General features: G+C 34.1%; 1 protein-coding gene and 1 non-coding gene across 13 annotated transcripts in view; both read left to right on the forward strand.

Moving 5' to 3' along the window:
* The window catches only part of LOC118276199 (uncharacterized), a 114333-nt gene that overhangs the window by 56331 nt on the left and 32745 nt on the right, over window positions 1-25257 (forward strand). For 4 of the 12 annotated variants that reach the window (XM_050707437.1, XM_050707439.1, XM_050707440.1 and 1 more), the window contains exon 1: window positions 12903-13257. The exons of 1 other annotated variant lie outside the window; for it this stretch is intronic. The gene's annotated coding sequence lies outside the window, so the exon portion shown is untranslated. Of the gene's footprint in view, window positions 1-12902; window positions 13258-25257 lie in introns of those variants that run through there. 7 more of the 12 variants (XM_050707438.1, XM_050707441.1, XM_050707442.1 and 4 more) reach the window with 3 other exon arrangements.
* On the forward strand, window positions 315-398 carry Trnal-cag (transfer RNA leucine (anticodon CAG)). Its single transcript has one exon. It is a non-coding gene; the product is annotated as a tRNA-Leu (tRNA).

Below are 25257 nucleotides of genomic sequence, written 5' to 3' on the forward strand. Positions count from 1 at the left end.
AGTTATTTACTATCTTAACAACCTTTTTCGAAAAAGTCATGTTAATAAATTATTTTAATTTCGCATTGCGATACTTTTATTTACGCTTAACAATGTTGTTTTTCTTTATTTATGAAATCATCTAAAATCGGTACTTAGATGACGTTTTAAAATAGGTAAATGTTTTATGTCATAGTCGTCATAATAATGATCTAAATAATATGCATATACTTTCTTAGATGCTTATTCAAGAGTAAATATTTAGTATTTAAAATTTATAAATACTATTCCCACTATCATACCAATAGAAGCACTATTTCGACCTGATTAAATAAGTCAGGATGGCCGAGCGGTCTAAGGCGCTGCGTTCAGGTCGCAGTCCACTTCTGTGGGCGTGGGTTCGAATCCCACTTCTGACAAATATTTCTTTTTTATACATTCCTTATACTATTTTAATAAATGAAATTAAACATTTTTTAGATTATTTTATTAAAAACTAATATTAAAATATTTTTTTAGTAAGTTTCTGTCACATCACGCCTCGTCTTCAATGTGTAGAGATAGCATAATCAGACACGTTCACATTAAATAACACCCACTTTTTAGTGTGATTAATGTATAGTTGTGCCACTACAAAAGCACCAACTGTCATAAGTAATTTTAATCGGATCTCTCACTCACACTCACACATTCTTTTAACGTGACAGTTCACACATTTCTAATGGCCCAATTACAATTGGTAACTCTGGACCGGCGAATTTTTTAAGACTCCGGGCTATATCGAAACTGATGGCTATATTGATTGCGGATTCATTTCTAGTGCAGAAATGAATCCGCAATTCTCCATCACGGCAGTACCTATAAATTAATGTTTAAAAAAATATTATAAAAAATAATGCATCTAATTAATTTTCTAGTGGTTCTAATAAGTCCCATCTCCCTCAATGAACAAAACAAATACAATAGTAGTAAGTAGGTAGTATCTATTTAGTTCCCGCAACCGCAGTATTGATACCTAAATGTAGGTGAGATAGGAAACTAGAGAACTGATAGTAAACTACTGACCTATTAAATAATAGACTAACAAAATATTAGCAAATGAATAAATAATTAATGATTTCTGGTATAATTTAAGTGTGGGAGAGCCATGCATCGGCGCGAATGGGTCCGCTCGACCGGAGTGATACCACGGCTCACAGAAAACCAACGTGAAACAACGCTTGTGTTGTGTTTCGTTGTGTGAGTGGGGTTACCGCCTGTGCAACTGGCTGCAATGCTGCGATTTCCGCACGAAGCACGACGCTTTGTGCGATCGACGAATTGATGTTTCGTTTATAATTACAAATGCACGACACAGGACAAAATCATAGCGTAACAAAAACAAAAATTTAATTTCAAATAATATAAAAATATTTATTTCCGTAAATAAGGTACAAATAGTTCAACACATAGTTAGGTCCTCTTATTTTACCTGCAATGGCTTGCAAAAACAATGTAAAAAAATCTGTATTTTTTTAATTTATTATATACTTTATTGCACACATACATAAAACACATTACATTGTAATAGTAATTAGAGTACAATGGCGGTTTTACTACAACTACAACAACTCTACTTACCCCTTTAAACAACAACAACTGCAACAGTATTTAAATTAAACTGTGACAGTGTATAACGTCAGAGCGATGTATCACCGTTATCAGTGCGTAACTCAGTGTAATGTACAACGTGTACCCACTACATACATCGTAACACATTACATATGTGTTTGTGAAGGAAGAGGGTTATCTCTTACGTCTTATCTCGGACTGTGAGTGGACGGACGGATTTTCTTTTATATACCATTCTATTTATAATTTTTGAACTGTTTTTATTTTACTTTTTTATTTTACATAATTTTTATCGGTTTATTGTCCAATAGAATAAAATATTGGTATAAGTAATGTAAATACTTTGTCAGTCAATTTGTAACAGTTACGATGATCGGACTTAGCTAAGTCTGTATCACCAGCGCCATCTGCGGTTAGTGGAAATATAACATAGTAAATTAGTCACATGGATGAATCCACGTAACAAAGGGTTATTCTATTTCGATTATAAGACTTATCTCTACAGTAAATAATACAGTACTCTAAAAAACACAAATCAGATTAAACAAAAATCATTTATTAAATATTTTTTACAGCCTAAGCCAATACATTATACTGTTAAAGTCATACAATATACTTCACATTATGTAATTAACCGTATGACAAGAAAAATACAATAATTCTAATTACTTAAAACTAATTTATCAGCCATCCATCTTCTCACAAAATCATAAACATTCACGACATACATCCTTCCATCTCGCTGCGAACAAATCACATTATAGAAGAACATATTATAAAACCATTATTTTAATTTGAATATGTCCAAAATTTTTTTAAGTGTGGGAGAGCCATGCTTCTGCACGAATGGGCCGGCTCGACCAGAGTGATACCACGACCTCGCAGAAAACCGACGTGAAACAACGCTTGCGTTGTGTTTCGTTGTGTGAGTGAGGTTAGCGGAGGCCCAATTCCCCCCTATCCCCTTCCAATCTTCCCAATCCGCAATTCTCGAACAAAAACCCTTAAATTCCTAACCCCCAAAAAGCCGGCAACGCACTTGTAACGCTCCTGGTGTTTCAAGTATTCATGGGCGGCGGCGACTGCTTACCATCAGGTGATACGTCTGTTCGTTTACTGGCGTGTTTCATAAAATAGTGTTTTCGTGACAACCCTCAGTTTGCATGCGGGCTGAGATGTCAAATGACCATTAAAGTTCTTGTGCTAGGGTTGGTTTGGTAAACAAATTGTTTACTCTATTTTATTGAAGGTTATGATTATTAAAATTACGTATTACTGTTGCTGGGGGCATTGGCCTTATAAACTTAGGAAAAGTATTGGTGCAATGGTTTTATAATTTTTGTGCATTTTACACTGAGTTTTTGCTAAAAAGTATTGCAATGAAATTTATAGAGAAGCACATTGCATTCACAAAAGGCAAATGACTGACATTTATAAAAAAGATTTTTTGTCTTAAATGTATAGTGTATTTCTGAAGGTACCTAGGTACCTTCAGAAACACCGTACCGTACGTACGTAATACCGTATATTGTACCTATAGATTTTTAAAATAGCGGATTTAATTTTGCCAGATCTGGATATTTTGTCATCTTCATATTGGTATGGCGGGATATTATGTTTACCTACAGCAGAATGAGAACCCTCATTTCTATCACTTGTTTTTTAAGCAAGTGATTATTTTCTTTTGTTTTGAAATAAAAAGCAATGTTTTCTTCTTGACCGCGCCATCTAACGGTAGCCATCAACACTAGGAAAAGCAACAAGTGGCCTGAAACGTCACAGAAAGTTTTCCATTTCAGCCTCAGTTTCAGGCGGTCTGTTTACACAGTTTTCACATAGATGGCGCTTTGTAGCTTCTGCTAGAGACTCCCAATGGAAATTCATTCAATGTTGTATCTGGGAATATTTAGTTACAGTGGGTAACGAAAGAGGGCAGTAAGCACCTTAACCCGCCATTGGTGACGTGTATTTGTCTTACATAGTCAGTGACCCTGGTCTCTTGCACCGTGATTTTGTGGTTTATGTATTATTTTTTAATTATTATTAGATTTTTTAGACAGATATTTTGAATTAGAAACGATATAAAATAGGACATTGACATTGGAAGGACACAAAATGACATAAATATACAAATAGAAAATAAAAGATATTAACATTTCATAGAAAGGACATAAAAATAAAACGCCCGTATTGCTGTTGCGGGGTGGACTAATGGTAGAGGGCGTGTAGTAAGGCAGCTACTCGAAATCGCAACCTAATTCGATAAACAGTTTAAAAATTATTCTCAGTTTTTAAATTACCCGGTCTCATAGACATATAGGTCACCAATGGCGGGTTAAATAAAGATATAACTTTATTTTATTTACTTACTTACAAGATTGCAACTGTCGAGAAAGAGGTTTCAGGTTTTATTTCTGAGTCAAACAACATACTAAACATAGGTATATTTATTGTAGCACCTATGGAATACATAATAGGACGTATAAACTTTTGAAAAATTGGTGTTACATTGTATACGTGCATTTTACATCATATATGTAGATCATATAATCATCATAAATAAACATACTACCTATATAATACAATTATATTATAAGATTAATTCCACACCTAACGAATGAAATAACCCAATATATATTTTAATAATGAACATCAGCAATATTGAAAATTTCACAGCTCTATTATAATCGCGGCTGCAGCTAAACTGGACTAGAAAATTGGCTCAGTCTCATTTGCATTAACGCTAAATCATGTAAAACGTACATTCTGCCAGAATACGCTACACATGTTTCTAATTTCAGTGTGTATTCAATTCGAAATAGTTAGTGAAGATATTATGTAATGTTTATTATGTGTATAGAAATATATGTAGACAGACTCGTTGACTCAGTCAAGAACTGAGGGTGCTATGCAGCTATCCTGCGAGGATATAATAGTTAAGCTGCTAAACTATATTACCGTTTCCACTGATACTATGCTACATGGCGGTGCGAGTAAGATGTGCTATGAAGATGTGCAGCTCGAGTATGCGATATATCGATAGTAGGGAAGCTATCCATAGCACGCATCCATAGCAAATATGCATAGCACGCTTCTTTCCATATAAAAAAGTTCTTGGTTAAGTCCGTTTCCACCAGTGCTAAGCTATGTGTACAGCAACGTACCATAAAAAAATGGTGGATTTGAACTTCTACTCAATAGTTTTACGACAACAACAGAGACTCGATCAAAATCAAATAATCAAAATCAATATAAAACAATTCACCTCACCTTTAAAAACCGAACCATTACAATCAATTTACATATTATTATTATGACGTTTTCGTAATACTCGGCGATGGTCGGCGCCACGCTGTGTAAGTCCAGGCGCCTCTCCGCTCGGTTGGGGTGCCAACAATCCATTGTGTGCTACGCTCGTTTGGACCCAACGACCAGTTAATGCCACATTTACAAGAAAACTCGGTAATATCTAGCTGAAAGGGCTAGGTTTATGTGTAATTGAAACTCACTTATGTAATTGGGAAGACCTAAATAAATGCTTTCTTGGTAAATTGGTTGCAAATATGACCGCTGGGCGAAAGAACTCGAGTTGGGTTTTTCAGTCCAACAAAATGGCGATCTGTGGCATCTTTTTTTAAAGGGGGAAAATCACTCAATGACTGCTTTTGCAATGGGTTAGATAAGAGGTAATGTGAGACTCTTACCGACTAAAAATCACCCCCGTTCCCTTCTCCTGCTTTTCGAGTCGGAGCCTTGTTAAACTCGCTAGGTAGTCCGCAGCTCCGGATGGTAATAACCTAACTGACTAAGAAAATTTTAAATAAGACATTCAAAATCATAGTAGTAGGCATATTTTCTAGACTTAAAAAAAAATAACATACTCAGATTGACACTCGTTACATGTTAGATGTACTTATTCGGTAACATTAAAGAATGCTCCACTACATTACGTGGTAGATAAGGCAACATCTACGTCATCAGACGTCGGGAAATGTTTCTCAGGTTAGGTAATACTTGGATTGATATAGCAATATACCAAAACCAAAACAAACTTGGGTCTCGAAAAACTAGCCACCGTGCTCAGAGTCAAAACTATTCCTTAGTAACGATTTGGTTCCGAAAACAATAGCTGAGGACTGGGTTAAGTAACAATTCCGCGGCGGTATAAAGTTAAAATATTAAGTTTAATATTTTCCATAGTATTAAGCTCGCTCGCTCGCTCTTTTAACACATTTTCAGATAAAAACAAAAATACACCCACATACGCATACAATAAAAATACATTTCGAACTAAGCACCTAGAAAAGTAAGTAGGCGCAAAAGTTCTTACTTTCGCCCAAGGGATCAAAAGAGTACGAACACAAACAGTTCACAAACTTGTATTTGCACTCAACAAAGGGCGAGAGATACAAATAAAACACCTCCCTCTTAGTTTCAAAGGATTGGTCCTAAAACCACTTAATCTGGAAAAGAGGACCAAATAACGTCTGGTCCTTTGAGAATAAAAGCTTAGCTTTATACGATAATGCCGTATTTCTTTCGCGCTGTTAGGACAACGTAATCTATCCTTTTACGGCACGGGTTTTGAAAAGGTAGCAGTACGGTACAAGTCTATTTCGAAATCTGAGAAATGCTTGCACAAAAAATAATGGGTACTACGTGTGTAAATAGACTATTTTTGTTACAGAAAAAGTGCATGCACCAAGCTGTAAAAACAGACAATCACATTAATCGATGAACTTAAAATTTCAATTCTAATATACGTCCCGCCTTTCATGCGTGAAGGGGAAGGCAGAAGTGCACATTACAGTACGTAATGCCCTTATACAATGTACACACACTTTTAACCTTTCAATTCTCCGACTGATGACAAAAAAATCTCTACAGAAAAAAATATGACTTACACAATCCGCTATAGCATGAAAATAATATTATGATTACACAAGTAAACATTATTATGAAAGACTGAGATATGTTCGACAAGAAAGATGAGACCAGTCTGATTCTTTCAACTGTGTTTTATATTCATAATACTTACTCGTGTAACCTTTTGATGTGAAACAGCGATCACATCAAATGTACGCCATATTGCATATCACGATCAAAAGCCAGGAGATAATTTAGTACATGTGTATGTTCTAATAAAATGGGACAACAGATTGGGATTTATAGGGATTAGTAAAGTTTCCTAATTGTACCTAATAGTCTATTTTAAAATTTAATAGGTATTTAAGAGGTTTAATACAAATTAAAATAAGTTGCTGATTTAGCACAAAATAAAAGGTTTATAAAATTTTAATTGTTGTTAAAAAATGTAAGTGTTGTTGTTAAAATTTAAATGATTGCACGCTTGACCGGATGCCTTGCAAAGGGTAGCGAGTTCGATTGTGGGACAATTAATATTCTTTTAACATACTCTTTTTAAAAAAAATTTTTTTTTTCGTAGTTACCCAGTAATTCGATTGCTTTACATAAAAAAACCAAGTATGTATAGGTAAACAAATTTTTAGTAACAGTTTTTCACCATCAAGAGTAATTCAATCGCCCAAGCATTCTTCTTCACAATTCAACATTAATATATCAAGCTGTTCGCAGACATAGAATAACCTATTTCACACCACTTCCTAAACCTGGTCCTATGTTCCGCAGGCCGCAATAAACGGATTACCTTATTGTGCTTTGACAATAGTCGTGGAAAGCTCTTACGTAGCTTCCGTATAAATGTGCGAGGCGACTGTACGAGTAGTCCATAATAATTATAATGAGAAACGTTAATGTGTTTGATGCATGTCGCGTAGTTTTCTAAGCGCTGAAGTATAATGGAGGATGCAGTAAGTATTTTATATATATTTTTTCATAGTACGTAAGTTTGTCCTCTCTTGATATCTATTTAAAAAGTTATTGTTAATCAAAATATATAATCAGATAAAATTTTGGAAGTTAAATAAAAGTTACTGCGATGTTTTCGGTTGTTCATTGTGTGGGCCGCGTCGTGGCTTGAAATTAGTCGAGTATCTTCATTAAATAGTTACAAGAGCAAGCTTTATCACTTGATTAATTGAATATGTCTAGCCATATAAAAATCCACGAAATAAGTATAATTAAGTATCACAATAGAAATCCGATTTAATTAAGTAAATAACACATCTAATTCTATATAGATGTAGATAAGTATATATGATAGTTAATATCAATTCGATTACCGCTAATGGTAGTTGTTGAGTGTCTATTGTTTTACCATATCGTATTACTTAGCAAATAATGACTTTAATTCTATTAATTAAATAAAATATAGATAGAGCATGTATTGTTGCATTGTATTTATCTATTTACGATTGAACTTAATTTACGATCGATATTAATCTCTTTTTCAAAGTCAAAGTCAAAATTATTTACTTCAAATAGTCAGTCGGGATGGCACTTTTGAATTTCAAAGCAAATATTTTTATTATTGTAATATTTTTAAAAAATATCTGTCTGTCGGTCATGCCTCTAGTAAAGCTATCTGCTCGTTCCAAAGTGTCGTGTGTGTTCCACAAAACTCCATAGGTTACTCTTAATCTAAAATCTCGAGATCGATTTAGATTCAGATCTTTGACAGTTTTACTATACAATACCTAAATGTATGCTTACAAACTATGACGCAAACAATAAACTTATACACACTAGGACTTTTAAATTAAAACAAACAAAATATTTCATAGAAACGTTTTATCGGGGCCACGGCGACTAAGACGTAGAACATTAAAACGCTTAATTAGCACGCGCGAACCAATCTCAAAGTGTAACATAAAACATGTCGGTATGTAAGTAGGTAGGTACAGAACCCTTAGTATAAGTTTGCTTTACATTTGAAGTAAAGAAAGAAAGAAAATACATTTATTTGGCACAGGCCGCAAAACCCATAACATTACAAAAAAAATTAACTAAAAAAAGAACCAGGTCTACATACATAAGAAAAAACAAATAAAATACAAAAACAAAAAAAATGTTTACATGATGTGTCCCACGGATGCACCAAATAGGTCCAGTTCAGCAATAATGTCGGACAGCTGATTGGCGGACTCAAATAAGCCAACCAATCAAAGTTCCGATTACTTTAAAACGTAAAGCAAGCGTTCCTCGCTCTGAATGGCCAGCTCGAAGAAACCAACCAATCAGAGTTTCGATTACTTTATAGGCAAAGCTAACTCGTACTAAGGCTACTGTTTTTTACCTGCAGAACCTACAGTTGTATTCCAGGCTCCTGTTAACAATCCACACACGCCGTTTGTTAGTCATAAACCTGCTGTAAACTTGAGACAAGATCGCTCGGCCCGTTTTATTTTACTTCTACGACTTTATATCTCACATCCTTCTATATAAGGTGTTCTAAAATTATCAACAGGCTTGAATGGAAGGTAGTGTTGTGTTTGAAGATTACAATAGTGAAGAAATTTTCTACCCCGGATCAGTTAATTCAATTTGAGAACATAAAGAAGTTAAATATACATTGATTCTACTCTGCATAAAGTGGTTCAGAAATACGCACGTTGCGTCGCTTCGTCAATGAAAACAATTAATTGATAGCAACTGCTTTCATTGCCGAAGTGACAGACAGTGAAAGAGATATTTCATAATGTGGCGACCTATTATTATTATTAAACTCTTTGGAGTTACGACTCCTGTCAATTGACTTGATTTATTAAAAGAAAATAAAAAGTGACAGGTGTCAGGAGTCGCACGTAGGCCATCGGAGAGTTGCGTTTGTGTTAGACTTCTACTTACTCAGATTTAATTAAAGAGTTTTACTCCGATTCAATTTCGTCGCGCTTTTATATATGCTTTCCTAACTATCGTTTTCATCTATCCGTTCTCATCTAATATTTCACTCCTTCTGTAAACTATACTTGTGTTGTGCTGAACTCTTGTGACTTCTGTATATAAAAATAAATTATATATTTCTACCGTGAGAGACTTTTAATATCTATCTTCTAATTCTTCAATCTTCACAATCCACAACCTACAATAACAAATTCAGCAAGGTTGGCGCGGTGATTAAGCAACCGGCTGCCGCGCAACGTGTAGCGGCTTCGATTCCCGCACGGAGCAATTATTTGTGTGACCAACAAATTGTTATTTCGGGTGTAGGTGTGATGTGTATATGCACTTGTATCTTTGTAAACGCACCCACGATACAGGAGAATATTATACAGTTTAGTTGCAACTGTTGCACTCTCTACTGTGAAATTTTACAAAGTATATTAGTATGTATAGTGTAAGTATAGTAGTACACCTTTCAGCACAATAGTTTCTTCCAAACACAGACCTCCTATCACTTCACATTTGACAAACAAAAAATCAAATAAATATCTAGAAATCGAGACTAGACAATGTACTAGGAACCCATAACAACAAGGATCTAGTTCACAAACGAACACCTCACAGTAGAACTAGGCTACACTAAGGTATCGTTTGATCTTCAAGAGATCTTATCCTCTATAAGAGGTTTCCATTCCTAGAATACTGTAGTGAATAATAATATATTTTTTGTTGTTATATTTTTATTTGTATCCAATCAATATTTGGATAATGTGATGCACGGCAACGTATTCTAAGTACAAGCTTCTAACTTGTTACCTATGTATGTAAGAGTGTGAAGAGGAATCTTGCAACTAAATTATGAAAATATTTTCAACCAATTGACCATACTATATGTTAATATGTTTGATTGAAGAAAAGATGTAAAAGTTTTCCGATATCTACAATAAAAAGTCAGGATTTATAACAAAAAAATTTGCACTGCACGTGTTGCGTAGGCAAGTTTTGTTTTGTAGTTTTGTGGTCAGTTTTTGCATCCTCTAGTGACATGGATGAATTTTTGATGCATTGAAACTTTTTTCCGTGAAACAAAGCTGTTAAAACATTAGAAGTAATTGGAGAAACTACAGTTTGTATTTTATTTTAATTGCTTTTAGTCAAAGCTTCATAGTTTATTTTTATAATAAATTGTCTCATGAACATATTGACACTAAAATAGAGCCACTTATTGTCTCGTTCGCGAAGATTAAGAGCATAATTAGAATGTCGGAAGCCATAGCAGGCACCGAGTCCATGTGTCTCTAATATCGCTTCACTAAATGATTAGTTGGCCGCGCCCGTCCTCGCGGCGGCCAGATTAACAGGCGATTGTGTATTGTTTTGGCTGGGTACTTTCTGCTATTAAAATATAATATACTGTTAGATATTGGTACCTATAGATTATTGTTTTGTTAAATAGACATTATAGTAGATATTTTTCAACCGTCATTTAGAATGTTGAGTGTTTTTAATAATTTAAAAAGACTCTTTGAGATTGACTAACGTTGAATCTTTTAATTATTAAAAAAAATACATATTATAGCCCAGTTTGAAAACAGGGCTTTAATATACGCCATACCCGATGCCAACAGTCTCCCGAGCTGTGGTCTACGTAGTGCCTTATTGGGGCTCCAGCTCAATAAGTAGGTGTAGGAACGGGATGGTTTTTAGTCAGTAAGAGTCTAACACTCCCTCTCGCCTCGCTCAAGGCGGGAGAAGTCATTGGATGATTTTCCCCACTTAAAAAACAGGGTCAAGTTTCTTTTGTGGATATTGACATTCAATACGAATTTTGGTATATCCCACGGTTCATTATTCTAGTACCTCTGTGTATTAAAATCATAAAAACATGGACGAACAGCGCAAAAATCAACCGTTCATGCTGTTAAAGCACTTATTGATACCAATCGTTTTTTCGATTCATTAATCTTCATTTCCCTTTACTTTGACCATGATAAAATACTACCAGTACCTAGACTATACACAAACAAAGGACAAAACCTTAGGTCATGGCTCCCATAGCGACATGGAAACGGTGTCACCTTTCCTTTATGCATGAAGTATTTATGACGAGGTGACGTCACGTGTCATACCACCGTCATACTGCCGTCTGACCGTCTCCGCTACGATGATTGACATTTGACATGTTGAATATTCAGGAGATTCTACTGATGAATATATTAGGTAGTACCTAGTTACCTTATACAGTATCATCTATGTATACAGCCACCTAATAATACTAGGTAGTACATAAATATGCGGTTAGAAGGTGTTTAGGTAAAATTGCATATTTAATGTGACATACTGATCAGCATCATTGTCGACAAAAATATGTATATTCGTAATCGTCATGTTATGTTTAAATTGCTCATCATCATAACACCTCACACATCACATCAACAGCCTATAAGTGGCCACTGCTGACCAAAGGTCTTTTCTCGCATGGAGAAGGTTTGAGTATTAATCACTACGCTTGATCAATGCGGGTTGGCGAAGAAATTATGAGCTCAAGTTTCCTTAAGCGATGTTTTCCGTCACCGTTTGTCAGTGGTGACTAAATAATCTTAGAAAGTATATATAACTCAGAAAAAGTCACATTGGTGCGGCCGTTAGTATTTTCCGTACCTGCACCTTCATGCTTGAGAACCTCAACCTCCGGGCCACCGCCTTTTGTTCATTAATCATCATGAGTTGCAATAGTATACCCAGCGCTGAAATAAAATTGCTCTTAAAAGGTTTGCAATAATCCTGGGTGGTGACTTGAGTACCGCAGATAGAGCCCCGATAATTTGAGGACTCTGCTATCAGTTCCTAACCAGTTGACGGCAGTTTTAAGTCGTAGGTCCTATAAAATAATATGTTGCATAGAAATTCAATATTTCGATATTGTATGAAGATATTAAACTATGAGCGTAAATTGTGAGCATCTCTAAATATTATAAGTGTCTCGTAAAACAAAATAATGATCGACCGTAAGTCTTCATCGCGCTGCCAAGCAATAAACGTGCGAGCTTACATTTTAAATATATTCTAAATACTTATTAACAAGACGTGCAAAAATAAAAATAAACAACTGTTCCTGAAGAAAAATTTCCCGTCCACTTAGGAATTTTAGAAAAGAAAGCCTTCGTTTCAATTAACTAAGTAAAAGTAGTATAAATAACCTAGTTAATAGTTTTTTTCGCAAAATAATGAACTATTAAAAAACATTCTCCTTGAAAAATCACTCGCACGTAGACGCCAACAAAAGCATTTCTCACGCGTAAAACATTTAACACTTCCAAAAAGAAATAGTTATTTTTCACCGAAAAAAATGTAAACTTGCGTCAAAGCTGTCGACTCCAAATCACGGTTTCGCTTCATCACCGGTTCAAGTCGAACCCTGACCCCATTGTACCGTACGTTATCAAGATTGAAATCATCGATAATACGCCAGTGACCAAGGAGTAAAATATTCGTCGGGCGCGCGGCAAAATCCTCAGTCGGTATAACGACCGCGAACGGTGAGCACCATCGCGTATCACATAAAAAATAACACGATAGTGTCCGAACATTAAAAATGAAATAAACACTGCTTGGTGGAAAAACAAAAAAAATTGTCTGTGACGTATTGTGTTCTAATTTTGATTTTACGCACCGAACGCGATGCGGCCAGAAAATCGCGGCGCGCAGACTTGCATGATAGTTTGTTGACAGTTATTAAAAATAAATCTAAGTGCTAAATAAATTAAGTGTTCATACTGTGTGTAGTTCTATATTGCTTAGTGTATTGTTAAGTTATGAAGTGCTCAAACGTGTAAATAGTTTTGGTAAGGTTGAAATAGCGAGGTGAATACAAGTTTGTTTATTATGATTGAAAAAAATACGTCGATGATTTTTCCAAAAAAATTTTTTGGAGATGTCTTTCGCCGTCTAGCTAGAGAATGAAGCCAAACAAACAAGATCCAAATCAAATAGCTATTAAAGTGGTAGTATCGATTATTTTAATTGGGCCGTTCAATGTCACTTTTACTACTGACATATCCATCGCGTGTTATTTATGAAGATAATAATTTCCAAGAAAGTATACACGTAACAACTACTATCATTGTTATTGTCAAATAGAATTATAACGGTTCAATTGAATACACAATGCTTTATGGCCAGTTGATATGGAAGTTCAAAATAAAAAAAAATGCTAACATGAATAGAGATTCACGTGGTTCTATAAAAAAATATTAAATCATTACATTATTTTTAAATATACTACCACAATGCCAAAACAGTAATGTAAAGACAACATTAAAACCAAGATAAATGGCATAAGAAAAAATTTTTCTCGAAAAACATTTTTAAACGGTTTTCATCGTGCGAAATATAAATGGCGGATATATTTGTAACACCTGTAATTGGGCGAGTTCCACACCCGTCCAAATATCTTGACGATCTATTTAGTTGAGGCGACAGAGGTCTATTCCTGTAGCACTACCGCGAATAAATTCGGAAACAAACACATTGGCAACTTTTTAGCGGCCATATTGTTAAAATATAAATTCGCAGACAAAGTAAGCAGGTACTGTTATTTCGAATTTATTACATTAAAATCTTAATACATTTTCTCTTACAAAGTAGATAATTAGATCATATTTTTTGTTTCGTGTTTTCCTCAATTATTTTTACAAGACCCGACTAATCTCGGACATAAACAGGAGCCGTGTTTAATGGAATTAAATAAAACAATCTATAGATTCACAAATGATCAAAGTATTATGAAATGATATAAAATCTTGGACTAGCACCCTCATAAAAGTGGAAGTTCGAACAGATTTTTACGTCAAAAATTTTCTGCTGATTCATCACTAGCGCCAGTCACCGGGTCACCAGTTTAACGGGTTAATACTACTACCTATATCTTAATCTTATAACTATCTGAGATTCCCATCCTCGACCAAGAACTATAGTTGCAATATACAAAATATTAAATCTCATCACTACATAGTATAAAACAAAGTCACTTTCTCTGTCCCTATGTCTCTTTGTATGGTTACATCGTTAAAACTTCGCAACGGATTTTAATGCGGTTTTTTAATAGATAGAGTGATTCAAGAGAAATCTTTATTAGGTTATATGCAATTATATTTCACCATTGCACACATGCGAACCTGGGGCGGGTCGCTAGTTTATTCTAATATGTGCACATCAATACATTGTTTAAATCAAGCTACGTTTGACCAATCAATAAATTCTAGGAAAACTTCGCCCACCAAGTTAGCATTTACACTTTCCAATTACAACTAAAATTTTAAATAGCTACCTTGTAACCACACTTGCTTGTGAAAGAGGGACATGTAGACGATTCCCACTTTAATTAAAATTTACCGAAAATTAAGTGGGTTCTTTAGAAAATGTTACTCTAAAACACAAGAGATACAGAAATATACAGAAAGATATATTTCGTATGTTTGCAAGATATGTGTCTCTTGAAGAGACTGGATCCTACAATACAGAATGAGATCCAATTAAATAATGCTGACAGCGTAGGCGTCTTTTTATTCTTATTGTTTGAAAATAACAAGTCCGGATCAAGTAAACAATAATTGCAATATCTTTAATGAAAAGCAAAGTCAAAGTAGATATTAATAGGCGTATAGCAAAGAAAAAATTAAAATCAAAAATATCACAATGGCAACCTTATCGCGGTCTGATTTCTCCAAGCGTACGGTACTACAATAGATACCTACTCTTAGAAGTATATTAAAAACAAAAGAACCTCAACCTTGAACCTCTTGTACCTTCGTTCAAAGGCCAACAGGGCTTATTAAAAACGCATAATCCCATCAAATATTTTCAACATAATAAGCTGAATAACAGAAACGTTAGTAATTTACTCTGAGATTTCAATCAGGACCCTTGACCCGGGCGACAACGCACGGACAAAGCAAACAGTATGGCCCTTTGTTGCATAAATAAATAAAAGTATTTTTTCCTATCAAATATTCAAGATAGGAGTAACAAAAGGTGTACAGTGGAGTCTCTTTCTTCCACCTGACAATAGAAGGACGGACAGTTATTGTTTCTTCCGGCGCAGCACTAAAAATAACAGCTTCTTGTGAACTAGTGTTTCCGAGTCACCGAACTAGATTTCGCTAGCTCATTTCTCATTTCCATTTGCTATTTCGAGTGAGTGTATTTTAAAAGCTTTTGACAATATAGGTGTGTCGTCAAATACAATTGTAAAGTGTTCTTTCTTTTTTACATTTCTGTTTCCTATTTCGATATCTTTCCCTTTCAGTAGTACCTAAGTAGTTTAAGTCAGCTAAGAAATTTCAATAGACCGCAATAATATAGAGTACACCTATGTGTACTCTATATTATAGAGTACACCTATGTGTACTCTATATGATATATAGATTATATGATATATAGATATATAGATTAATTTGAAAGCTTTGACCTATGTCAAAGCTTTCAAATTAATTCCGTAAGCATCTCTGTTCATGGGTACAAACTAAAGTTTTTCACAAAACATTTCGTGCCGTATACTAAGAGAATATGCTTACCCTTTGCGCCGCGTGTAGTAGATGAAAGTATACAATCCATCCACTTGACGAGCTCAAAACTTTTGTTCAAAAGGATTCCTAATATATAAACTTGTTTTATTACATCGATGGGCGATCGAAATAAGTATATGGTAGGTAGGAACTTTATTTATCCTAAAATCTTGATTGGAAAATTTACTTTAGAACTTTCAGTTTAAAGAGTAGTGATTTTATGGTCCTTAAGTACGAAGGCTGAGGCTGTGGGCGGGAAGATGTTTGGGTCCTATGAATCGCGGAAAACTATTTTCCGTAATCACATCATATTTTTTTAGTGAAACAGATAGAAACTTAGTCATTATATATGTACATATGTAAATTAGAAATCTCGATATAAAATTTACAATCGCCATGACTAAGGGATTTATTATTCTTCATGAATAAGGTAAACATCACAGTAACCAAAAATTGTATTAATTAAATAGCTTTTTTAATCAAATTGTCACGATACTGTTATCAGATTTACTTTTTTTACTCCAAAAAAGTGTAGATATCTTCAACTTTTTCGCAGGATGTCGGTCATTAGCTTGATAAATTAAGGGAAGCCTGACTGTGAAGTAACAAGCGTGTGGCATGCGAACCTACTGCGATAATATCTCCCACCGTGAATAAGTAGCTTAGATAGATAAGCTTATCCACGAAAAGGCAACGCCTAACGCCTAATTAATGCTTCATGCGAAAAAGGTAAAATGTGAAATCAATCCGTGTACTTGCAGTTAAGATTTACTTTTAAATCAGTAAAAATGTTGTTAATAATTCAATTAATACAACTTTTAATTTATCCTGTTTATTTTTCTTTAATCACCGATAAAATAAAAACATAGATACCAAACTGTTTGCAACCATCAACAGTCCTTAACAGTTCATTGTTATCTAGAGCTAAGCTATCTAGAGATAAGGGTTTAACTAACAAAGATTAATAGCACATTAATTATAAGAATCAAGAATAACAGAATAAAAACTGCTCATAAAAATCTGTGAGACTGCCAGACTCATTAATATATCTCAAAGAAAGTCAAACTGTTTATCTCCTCAAAAGTGACTCACCTTAAGGTGACTTTCTTCACATTTAAAAGTTAAAAGAGATATATGTCAACATTAAAATTTAATCAATCTTAGCTCAAAAGATAAATTAAAATGAATGTAAATATTTAAATAAAATTGTCTCTCATTTCGTTTCTTTTAATTACCTAATAGGTACTTATAAAGTTTTGATTACTTCAAACAGAAAAGTAATTAGAAATCTTTTACTGTACTAAGAATTTTAGTATTTAATACTTTATTAATCATGATTTAATGTTTGAAATGGTTTGTTTGAAGTTTTTATACGTTGAATATGTATCAATAATAGTATTGCTAAGTCGCGATCAGTTCCACTAATTGACGAAATAATTGTTACCACTGTAATTTTCAGCTAACTTTAATGATATTTATTAAACACACAAAAAATTCTGTTGAACTGAAAGACAATTTCCTATTTAATGGAAATTAGCCATACATTATAGAAACTTTGTGACCCCCAGCACAAAAATAATTTTCCGATACGATAGCTATTGTTTCAAATTTATTAATGTATCTAATGGACAATATAAACAAACTTTGCAATTAAACAAAATTTAAAGGTAAACCGTGACTCGTAGGATTACGTGCGTTTAAAACTGTGATAAAACAGGTAAAACAGTGTGATTTTTTTTAATTATTAATATGATTTTGATCAGGATAGTTAATAGTGTCTGTACCTTCATACAGGTCCGCATGATCATCAGGGGCCTTAGTCTGCTATTACAATTGTGTCAGAATGTTCGATCACTGATCAGTGCAAGAGGGACGGAGCTATTTAGGTTGTATAGCTCCGTCTCTCTTGCACTGATCAATGATCGACAATTCTGACACAACTGTAATAGCAGACTAAGACCCCAGGTGAAATACATTCACCACAGAACGAATATAATAATAGTATAATAATAACTTGATACACATAAAAATTGCATACATACATGTGAAGCCCCTAACTTCTGTGCTGGGTAAAGCTGTGTTACATTATTGTCTGTCCATGTTAGTATCTAAAGCTATAGTTGTTCCACTTGTTGTACAAAACCACTGTATCTGGTATTACAATGACTTCTCTCGCCATGAGTGAGGCGAAAGGAGTGTCAGACTATTAATTACTAAAAGCCAGCCCTTTCTAACTCCTGCTTTCCATGCTGGGAGTCGGAGCCCCGGCAACTTGTTAGACAGCCTGCAGCTCCGGGTAGCCCTGAAGTCTAATAGAATCTTGTAGTCACTTGTAATAAACAGTTTGCTCACTAGTAATCACTTGTGGTAAAATACCGACAAGCGTTATTTAACTCCATGCTTTTACAAGGTTAAACATGGTCGGTCGGGAAATGGTATATAAAAGATCCCTTGACTGCCCATTTCCTAATAAAGGTCACATAAATAACTTAATAATAGAAGGATGTTGATCTAATAATATACATTACTCTCGTTAATCTGATACACAAACATCGCCAAAGATATTTAGTTACTTATATATTAAGGAAAATCTTCGTCAATTTATAAATGACTTAGAGGATATGCCCCAGGGCTCTTGCTACCCACATTCTCTTTATGCCCCAAAGATAATAATTTACGTATAATGTACTTAGAGAGTTAGTGATCCTCGAAAGTGCTTTCGACCCATTCCGTTTAAATACAATCATGAACCCTCCTCCCAGAAATATATTCAAGAGTTTCTATTAAGACTTAAATTAATTTGCCAAGAAAATAGTTTTTAATTAACCTTTGTGATTTCATTAAAATATATTAGGTTTTAATATCCAAAAAGATAGTATATTTAACTTAAATTAAGTATATCGTTTGATCCTAAGGTACGCAAGTAGGTGTGTCTAAGTACAAAGGACCTAAGAAAGGTATTTCGATTTAGAAATTCTGTAGTGGCATGGAATGTGAATAGCTACAGGCACCCAAGGTTACAGGAGATTCTTAAATTACTATCTTATTAATTTTGAAAAAGCAGACTTTAGGTAACTGAAATTAATATCTAAACTCTCAGAATATCACTTTGGTCCTATGTTGAGTTGCTCTTTGTAATGTCTGTACCATTACCTACATCGGGTGTCCATTGAAATATGAAAATTCGCAGTTGGAAACTCGAACAGATGTCAGGAGGTCCTTAGGTACACGCCATCTTTGTTATTGTCGCATCTCTAATGACGAACGTGACCTGAACACCCGTTGTTTTGGGGAAGCAGTCTGATTGATTGTGTATGTACCGTACCTGCGTACTTATTAGGAGTAAATAATGCCTTGATGATTTAGAAATAAAATCTTTTAGAAGCAAGTTTTTATGCAGCCTAGCATTTATGGTCATGGAAATTAGATGCGTATACAAAATTTCAACTCAATTGGTTGAACATATCTGCTTCTAGTTGCAAGATTCCACTTCAAACACATATGTACATATATTGCAAGTTGAATAAAAGCCTAAAGCTTGTAAAAATGACGCTAAGTAACCTAATGTTACCTGTAAAATTATACTTGACTCTTTCCAAAACTGCAAATGGGATAACCCAACATCGAATTCTATAAGTACTAATATGGAATCAATATAATAGACTGAAAATATAATGGATTGCCATTATATTTTTTATAACACAACCATAAAATAGCAATGCAACTAGCACCATTACTGCGTCATTGTTGTTCATTCAATGCATTCTCTATTGTTGTGTCCGTCTATGGAACTAGAAAGACCCACATCCACTTGACGAATGAACAAAAGCTGTGTACTCGATTTATTAAACGTTTTGATTAACGTCCATTAGCATTATAAATCTAGCCTTTAAGTAGGTTAAGGTGTAAACCTGAATGATAAAAACGATTATTAATTGTCAAGAAAGAAATACACTCTTAGTAGAAAAATTATACTTCTGCACTTTTTGCTAAATTACTTGCACTAAATGATAACAAATTAACAGGAAAAATAAGCCTTAATTTTACTTGACTTAAAATTTAAATATTTCTCCTTACAAAGGTTTCTTCAAAAATCAAAGTGTTTATATACTAAAATATTTACTTCTTTTCCTTCCTCAATGTTTAGTAATCAAGTCACACACTCCGACCAATTAAGGATCCTTATTGTATGTATAGTGGATATCGCTATAACGATATTACACACCAATACTTAATAACAATAAAACTGTTATCATATTCCTCAATAACAACGCCCTTATTGTTTCATCACAAAGCTGTTACTATCTGTCAGACGAACAAACCTTCCTTTGGTACGATAATACCATAATCTTGTTTGTTTAATTAATTCCACGTTATGCGTAAACATTTCTAGCGTTACTTTCAATATTAATCTCGAAGACGTTTCATAAGACTGAATATTTTCTTAGATTATGCAATAGTTATGAAATTGTATATGTATTTGGCACTGATTTTCAACATGGAATGAAATTGCTATACATTTTCTGTTTTTGTAAGATTTACATACATATGCAACGAAATTACCTTAAGATATTCAAAAGAAAACAAGAAAAACAGATTTTAATACATCAGTCATGCGTAAATAAGCATCAATCACAATATTTACATCAAAATACCTTGTTTATATTTTTAATAATAAGTATTGGTATCGGCTTTGTCACTAGGTCAAATCATATTTGTCACAAATGATATGTAGTCTTATTGGTTTAAAACATATTTCATGTTTTAACCTAATGATATGGACTAACATCAAAATATACCGACCTTAATAATATGTAGTTCATAATGTAGCTATTATAAACTGTTTTAACCTTAATGCGGACGAAAGGACCAAAAAGGACCAAATGCTTTCCGACTACATAATTTCATCGTCTTCACATTGTCTTAAGTATATGTAATATTTATCTTTGTTTACGTAACATTACTCAGACTTATGTTACGTAAAGCCAGCAAACTAATAAGAATTATCGTTACAAATAAGACAAGTTGTTTTTCTCCCAAAAAGACCGTTTTTAGATATTCGACTTATCTGTCCTGTCTACTGTTTTCGATTCCAGGAATTAGCAAACATTACAAATAGTTGATTTGTCGCCAGTTGTAGACATGAAATAATGACAAGAATACCTTGTCATTGTTACAACAAAGCTTGTTTTATCAAACTCAAGAATCAAATCGTGCAATATACGTATAATGGCTAAAGGGATCAAAAGGTAATGAAAAACAAGGGTAGATGGTCTGGAATAGCAATTAAGCTACTTTTTATCCCATGAGAACGCGGGCATACCCACTGGCGGAAGCTAGTACCAATATAAAAACTACATTACATAACGTAGAGAGAGAATAAATGAATCTCTTTAAAACGGCTAACAAAATATTAAGTTCTCTGATATTTTTTTACGATATATAATTTAATCAAATTATAATTGGCCATCATTAAGTTATTGTTTTTTAATTATCTTAAGTTGTTAGCTGTAAGCTTTCTGAAAGTGTAAAATAAAATAAACTAAAATTAATTACAAATCTACCAGTATTAAAAACGAAACACGGTGAACATCGTTTACGTGCTATACAGCAATTCTCATCTAAGCAGAAGCTACATAATGCCAGTTTCTGTGTACTCGTGTGCCATCAGGACGCAAAGACCGGTGGAATCTGTACAAAGCTGCCAGACGTGACGCTCGTTATGGGAAACTGTTAGGGGTCTTACACACGAAACGACTTTTAGTCGCAATTTAAATATAGTCTAGTCTTACTTAGTTACTTAGTCTTTTTAAAAGTGAAAAAACTGTCACAATACATATATATATACGTACTGTCTGAAAAAAGTCGTATACTGATTAGGGTTTATTATTCAAAACCATGCCCTATTTAATATGCATATGTACTTTAAGTAGTGAGACTTGTATTCATTCTTATATGAATAATCTCATAGACATCAAATCTAAATAAAAAATATATATCTATTTAATATCGCTCCCAAGGACATAAACAAACAAAAATAGTTTATAAAATCACCCTTTATCTGTTCTATCTACTTACCTCCCATTTCTATTTCATAGTCGACTAAATATATATACATTGAAATGGAAGCTGTGCACAGCGTAAACAACGTTTCCCTTGAACAATACGACAGCGGACGTCCTGATTGCGTACTTTAGCAACAGTATCGGCACGTATCGCGTTTCTCCACGAGCAAGGGAAACTATATACGACACATAAATACGTAAAAGATAACTGTTTATTACCAATATACTGTTTTATGGAGGTTTTCTGCTGTTAAATATTTGGACTAATAAGAAATTTCTGTGAATAAACCGTTCAATTTGAAAGTCAGTCTCGAAGGACCAGTTTATTATAAACGCGCCGTAGTTCTAATTTTGGTATTTACTGCGGTATTTTCCGAAATTAAACGCTAAGAATAAAACATTAAGATCTATTTTAATTTTAATTCTAATGTACAAGTCTCTTTGTGATAGTGACACACGAACTACGTTTAAGAAATACTCCTTGATAAAGAAAATACAAGTACTTTATTTGAAAAATCTTGCAAACATATTGCTTTTGACAGCGTGTTGAATATGGTCAGTGCTTTATCAGAAGGATGGATTGCGTGTTATATGGTCAATATATTTTACAAGGATAAATAACATGACATAAATAATGTGTACGACACCAAACCGCAATATAATTTGATGATGATTGATGAAGCTGACTCCTACAAGATGAAGTACAAAAAACATCCTTATTGCTGGGATGTAAGGACGTCAATGTGTAATCAATACAATGTGTAATCAATCTTTGGTCAATGGAAAGTTGTACTGTATAAAATAGTGTTAGCAGATAGATACAAACGCGATCACTAGAATTACATATCTTTGATTGGGTTCCTGCGTGAGACATAATCAATATACCAAATATTGCACTTACCGATTTGAAAAGTTGATAGCATAACCTATTTGTATCCACTGTAAAGTTCTGTCATTATTAGGTATTTATGGAATTTACTTGTATCGTGTATTCTAGGTAGTTAATGAAGATTTGTCAACAACACAATTATTAACCTTAAGCTATAATATTGTTGGCAAACGGCATAACATAGGTGATTACATTATACACTCGTGCGCATCAAATATTTCTACAATATCGTGGATACGACCACTAACTGGGTTAAACATTTACGTTGAGAGCCAAATCACTGTTCAAACAACATTTGGCATAAGACGTTTTGTTCAAAGTTGATAAAATTGCATTTTGTCGCCACATCACCGGCTTTATATACCCTGAAGATGGCAATAACAGTTCTCGCCTTATCTTATGTCTTGGATCGCTATATTTTTGTAGTTTTCGATTAGAGATTTTTTGTATATGATCCATTTGGCACTGTTAAGAATAGTTCCTTCCTTTATACGGACAGATAGAAACATTAGATTTCAATTAAACTTCCATTAATAGTAAACATTACTAAAGGTATTCCTTCGTCATTCAGAAATTGGTCTTACAACAACCTCCTTTTTTAAGTCGGTCTAAAAGCACATGGTCTTAAATGAACAATGGTTCATAGACTCGATTCTACGCACCATGCTACTATTTACACAGGACACAGTCAAAGACAACTTTCCGAGAAGGACAATAACGTTACGTTAACTTTTACAAAAACAAAAGGCGGGGGTTACATAAAGCAACCTGCAAAGGTGCGGTTTTAATACTTAACCGTTCTGTTACCCTAACAACAGAAAGGTTTACCGTTTGTCAAGGTTCCCTTTGATCTGCCGCCAAATACCACGGTTACGTTGTCACGGTCTACGGTCACCATACGCTGTGACCTTGGGCAGATGTCGCGCTGAAATATTTATGGAAAAAGCTCTTCATTGACAATGAAAATTTCATTTTGTTTAACTACATTTTGTATATACAGTGTGTTGTTCTTGCTGACTTTAGAAAGGGCTGTTTAAATTTCCCCTGTACTCAGAACAAGTGTAAAAATTAGTTACCAAATCATGTTAAAGTCAAAGTCATAGTCAAAGTTAAAGTCAAAATTATTTTTTTCAATTAAACCGGGAAGGCACTTTTGAACGTCAAAGCAGATATTACAATATAAAGAAAACATAGTTATGAATTTTAACTTTTCTCTGTTCTTCAGTGATGCGTTACAAATATTCAGAGCTCTAAAAGTTATACTAGAATAGATAGCAGGGCAACCCGCTCAAACAAAATAATGTCATTCCGAAAAAATCAGCTTGTGATTCGTCAACCTACTTCTGGACAGGCCAAGTCTTTTTTATTACCTGTACTTCACCACTAGTTGTTCAATAATGTAATTTATTTCCATACAACTATGTCCTAAAGTTGCACAATGTAGTATCTCGGCCGTGTCCCTAAACGGTGCGCTATAAATCACGGGCTCAGCTCCCGTGCGTCATACAACCCTGTAATCAGCGACACAAAGTAATCTTGACGACTACCTAATATCACTTTCCCTTGAAATGCTCTTGTGGTATTAAATTACTAAAGTACTTAAATTGTAGGGACGTACGATGCTAATTTGTTTTCGTAAAAAATTGTAAAGATAATTCGGTAAGGTTTAAAATTCCAATGTCAAATTTTATAAAGGTTCATATATGTTTTTGCGTTGACTACTTTCATGTCTTATAGGGGCGTGTAGTCAAAGTACCTAGAAACTAGTCGAGCTACCTCGTAAAATAATTACGTGAGTAAGCGGTAAACCGCAAACAATTAAGCCCTACCTACAAACCACGACGACGCTTCATAATGCGGAGTGAATGCCAGCTATAACTGATTATATATGATAACTTGACTTGTTTGAAGAGTTACTGACGCAATGATGCCGTTTTGAGGAACCAATCTGTTTATTTTTTCACAAAACGCAAGCAGTCGCCTTACAATCGTCAACCAACATAAGCGTGCGCATGAATTGCAGTTGGACAGTAGATATAAATAAACTATGTACGGTATTAGTCTTTAATTGAATAACAATTGCAGATAGACAGCCAGTATTAAAATATAATGATTTTAAAAAAGACGTTGCCCCACATTACGATTTTCTCATTCATCGTGATGGGTGCGTGTAAAAACATACAAGTTAACATACACGTGACCATTAGATCCAACTAGACCAGACAAATTATTTAATTATTCCCTGAGCCTAAAATCATCTTAAGCACCACACCATTAGTTCAAAGCCGATTACCGACCACCAGACAACCCTTTAGAGAATCCAATGATTATGGAACAGCGAACG

This window comes from Spodoptera frugiperda, chromosome 31 (assembly GCF_023101765.2).
Source record: "Spodoptera frugiperda isolate SF20-4 chromosome 31, AGI-APGP_CSIRO_Sfru_2.0, whole genome shotgun sequence".
In the NCBI taxonomy this organism is placed as follows: Eukaryota; Metazoa; Arthropoda; class Insecta; order Lepidoptera; family Noctuidae; genus Spodoptera; species Spodoptera frugiperda.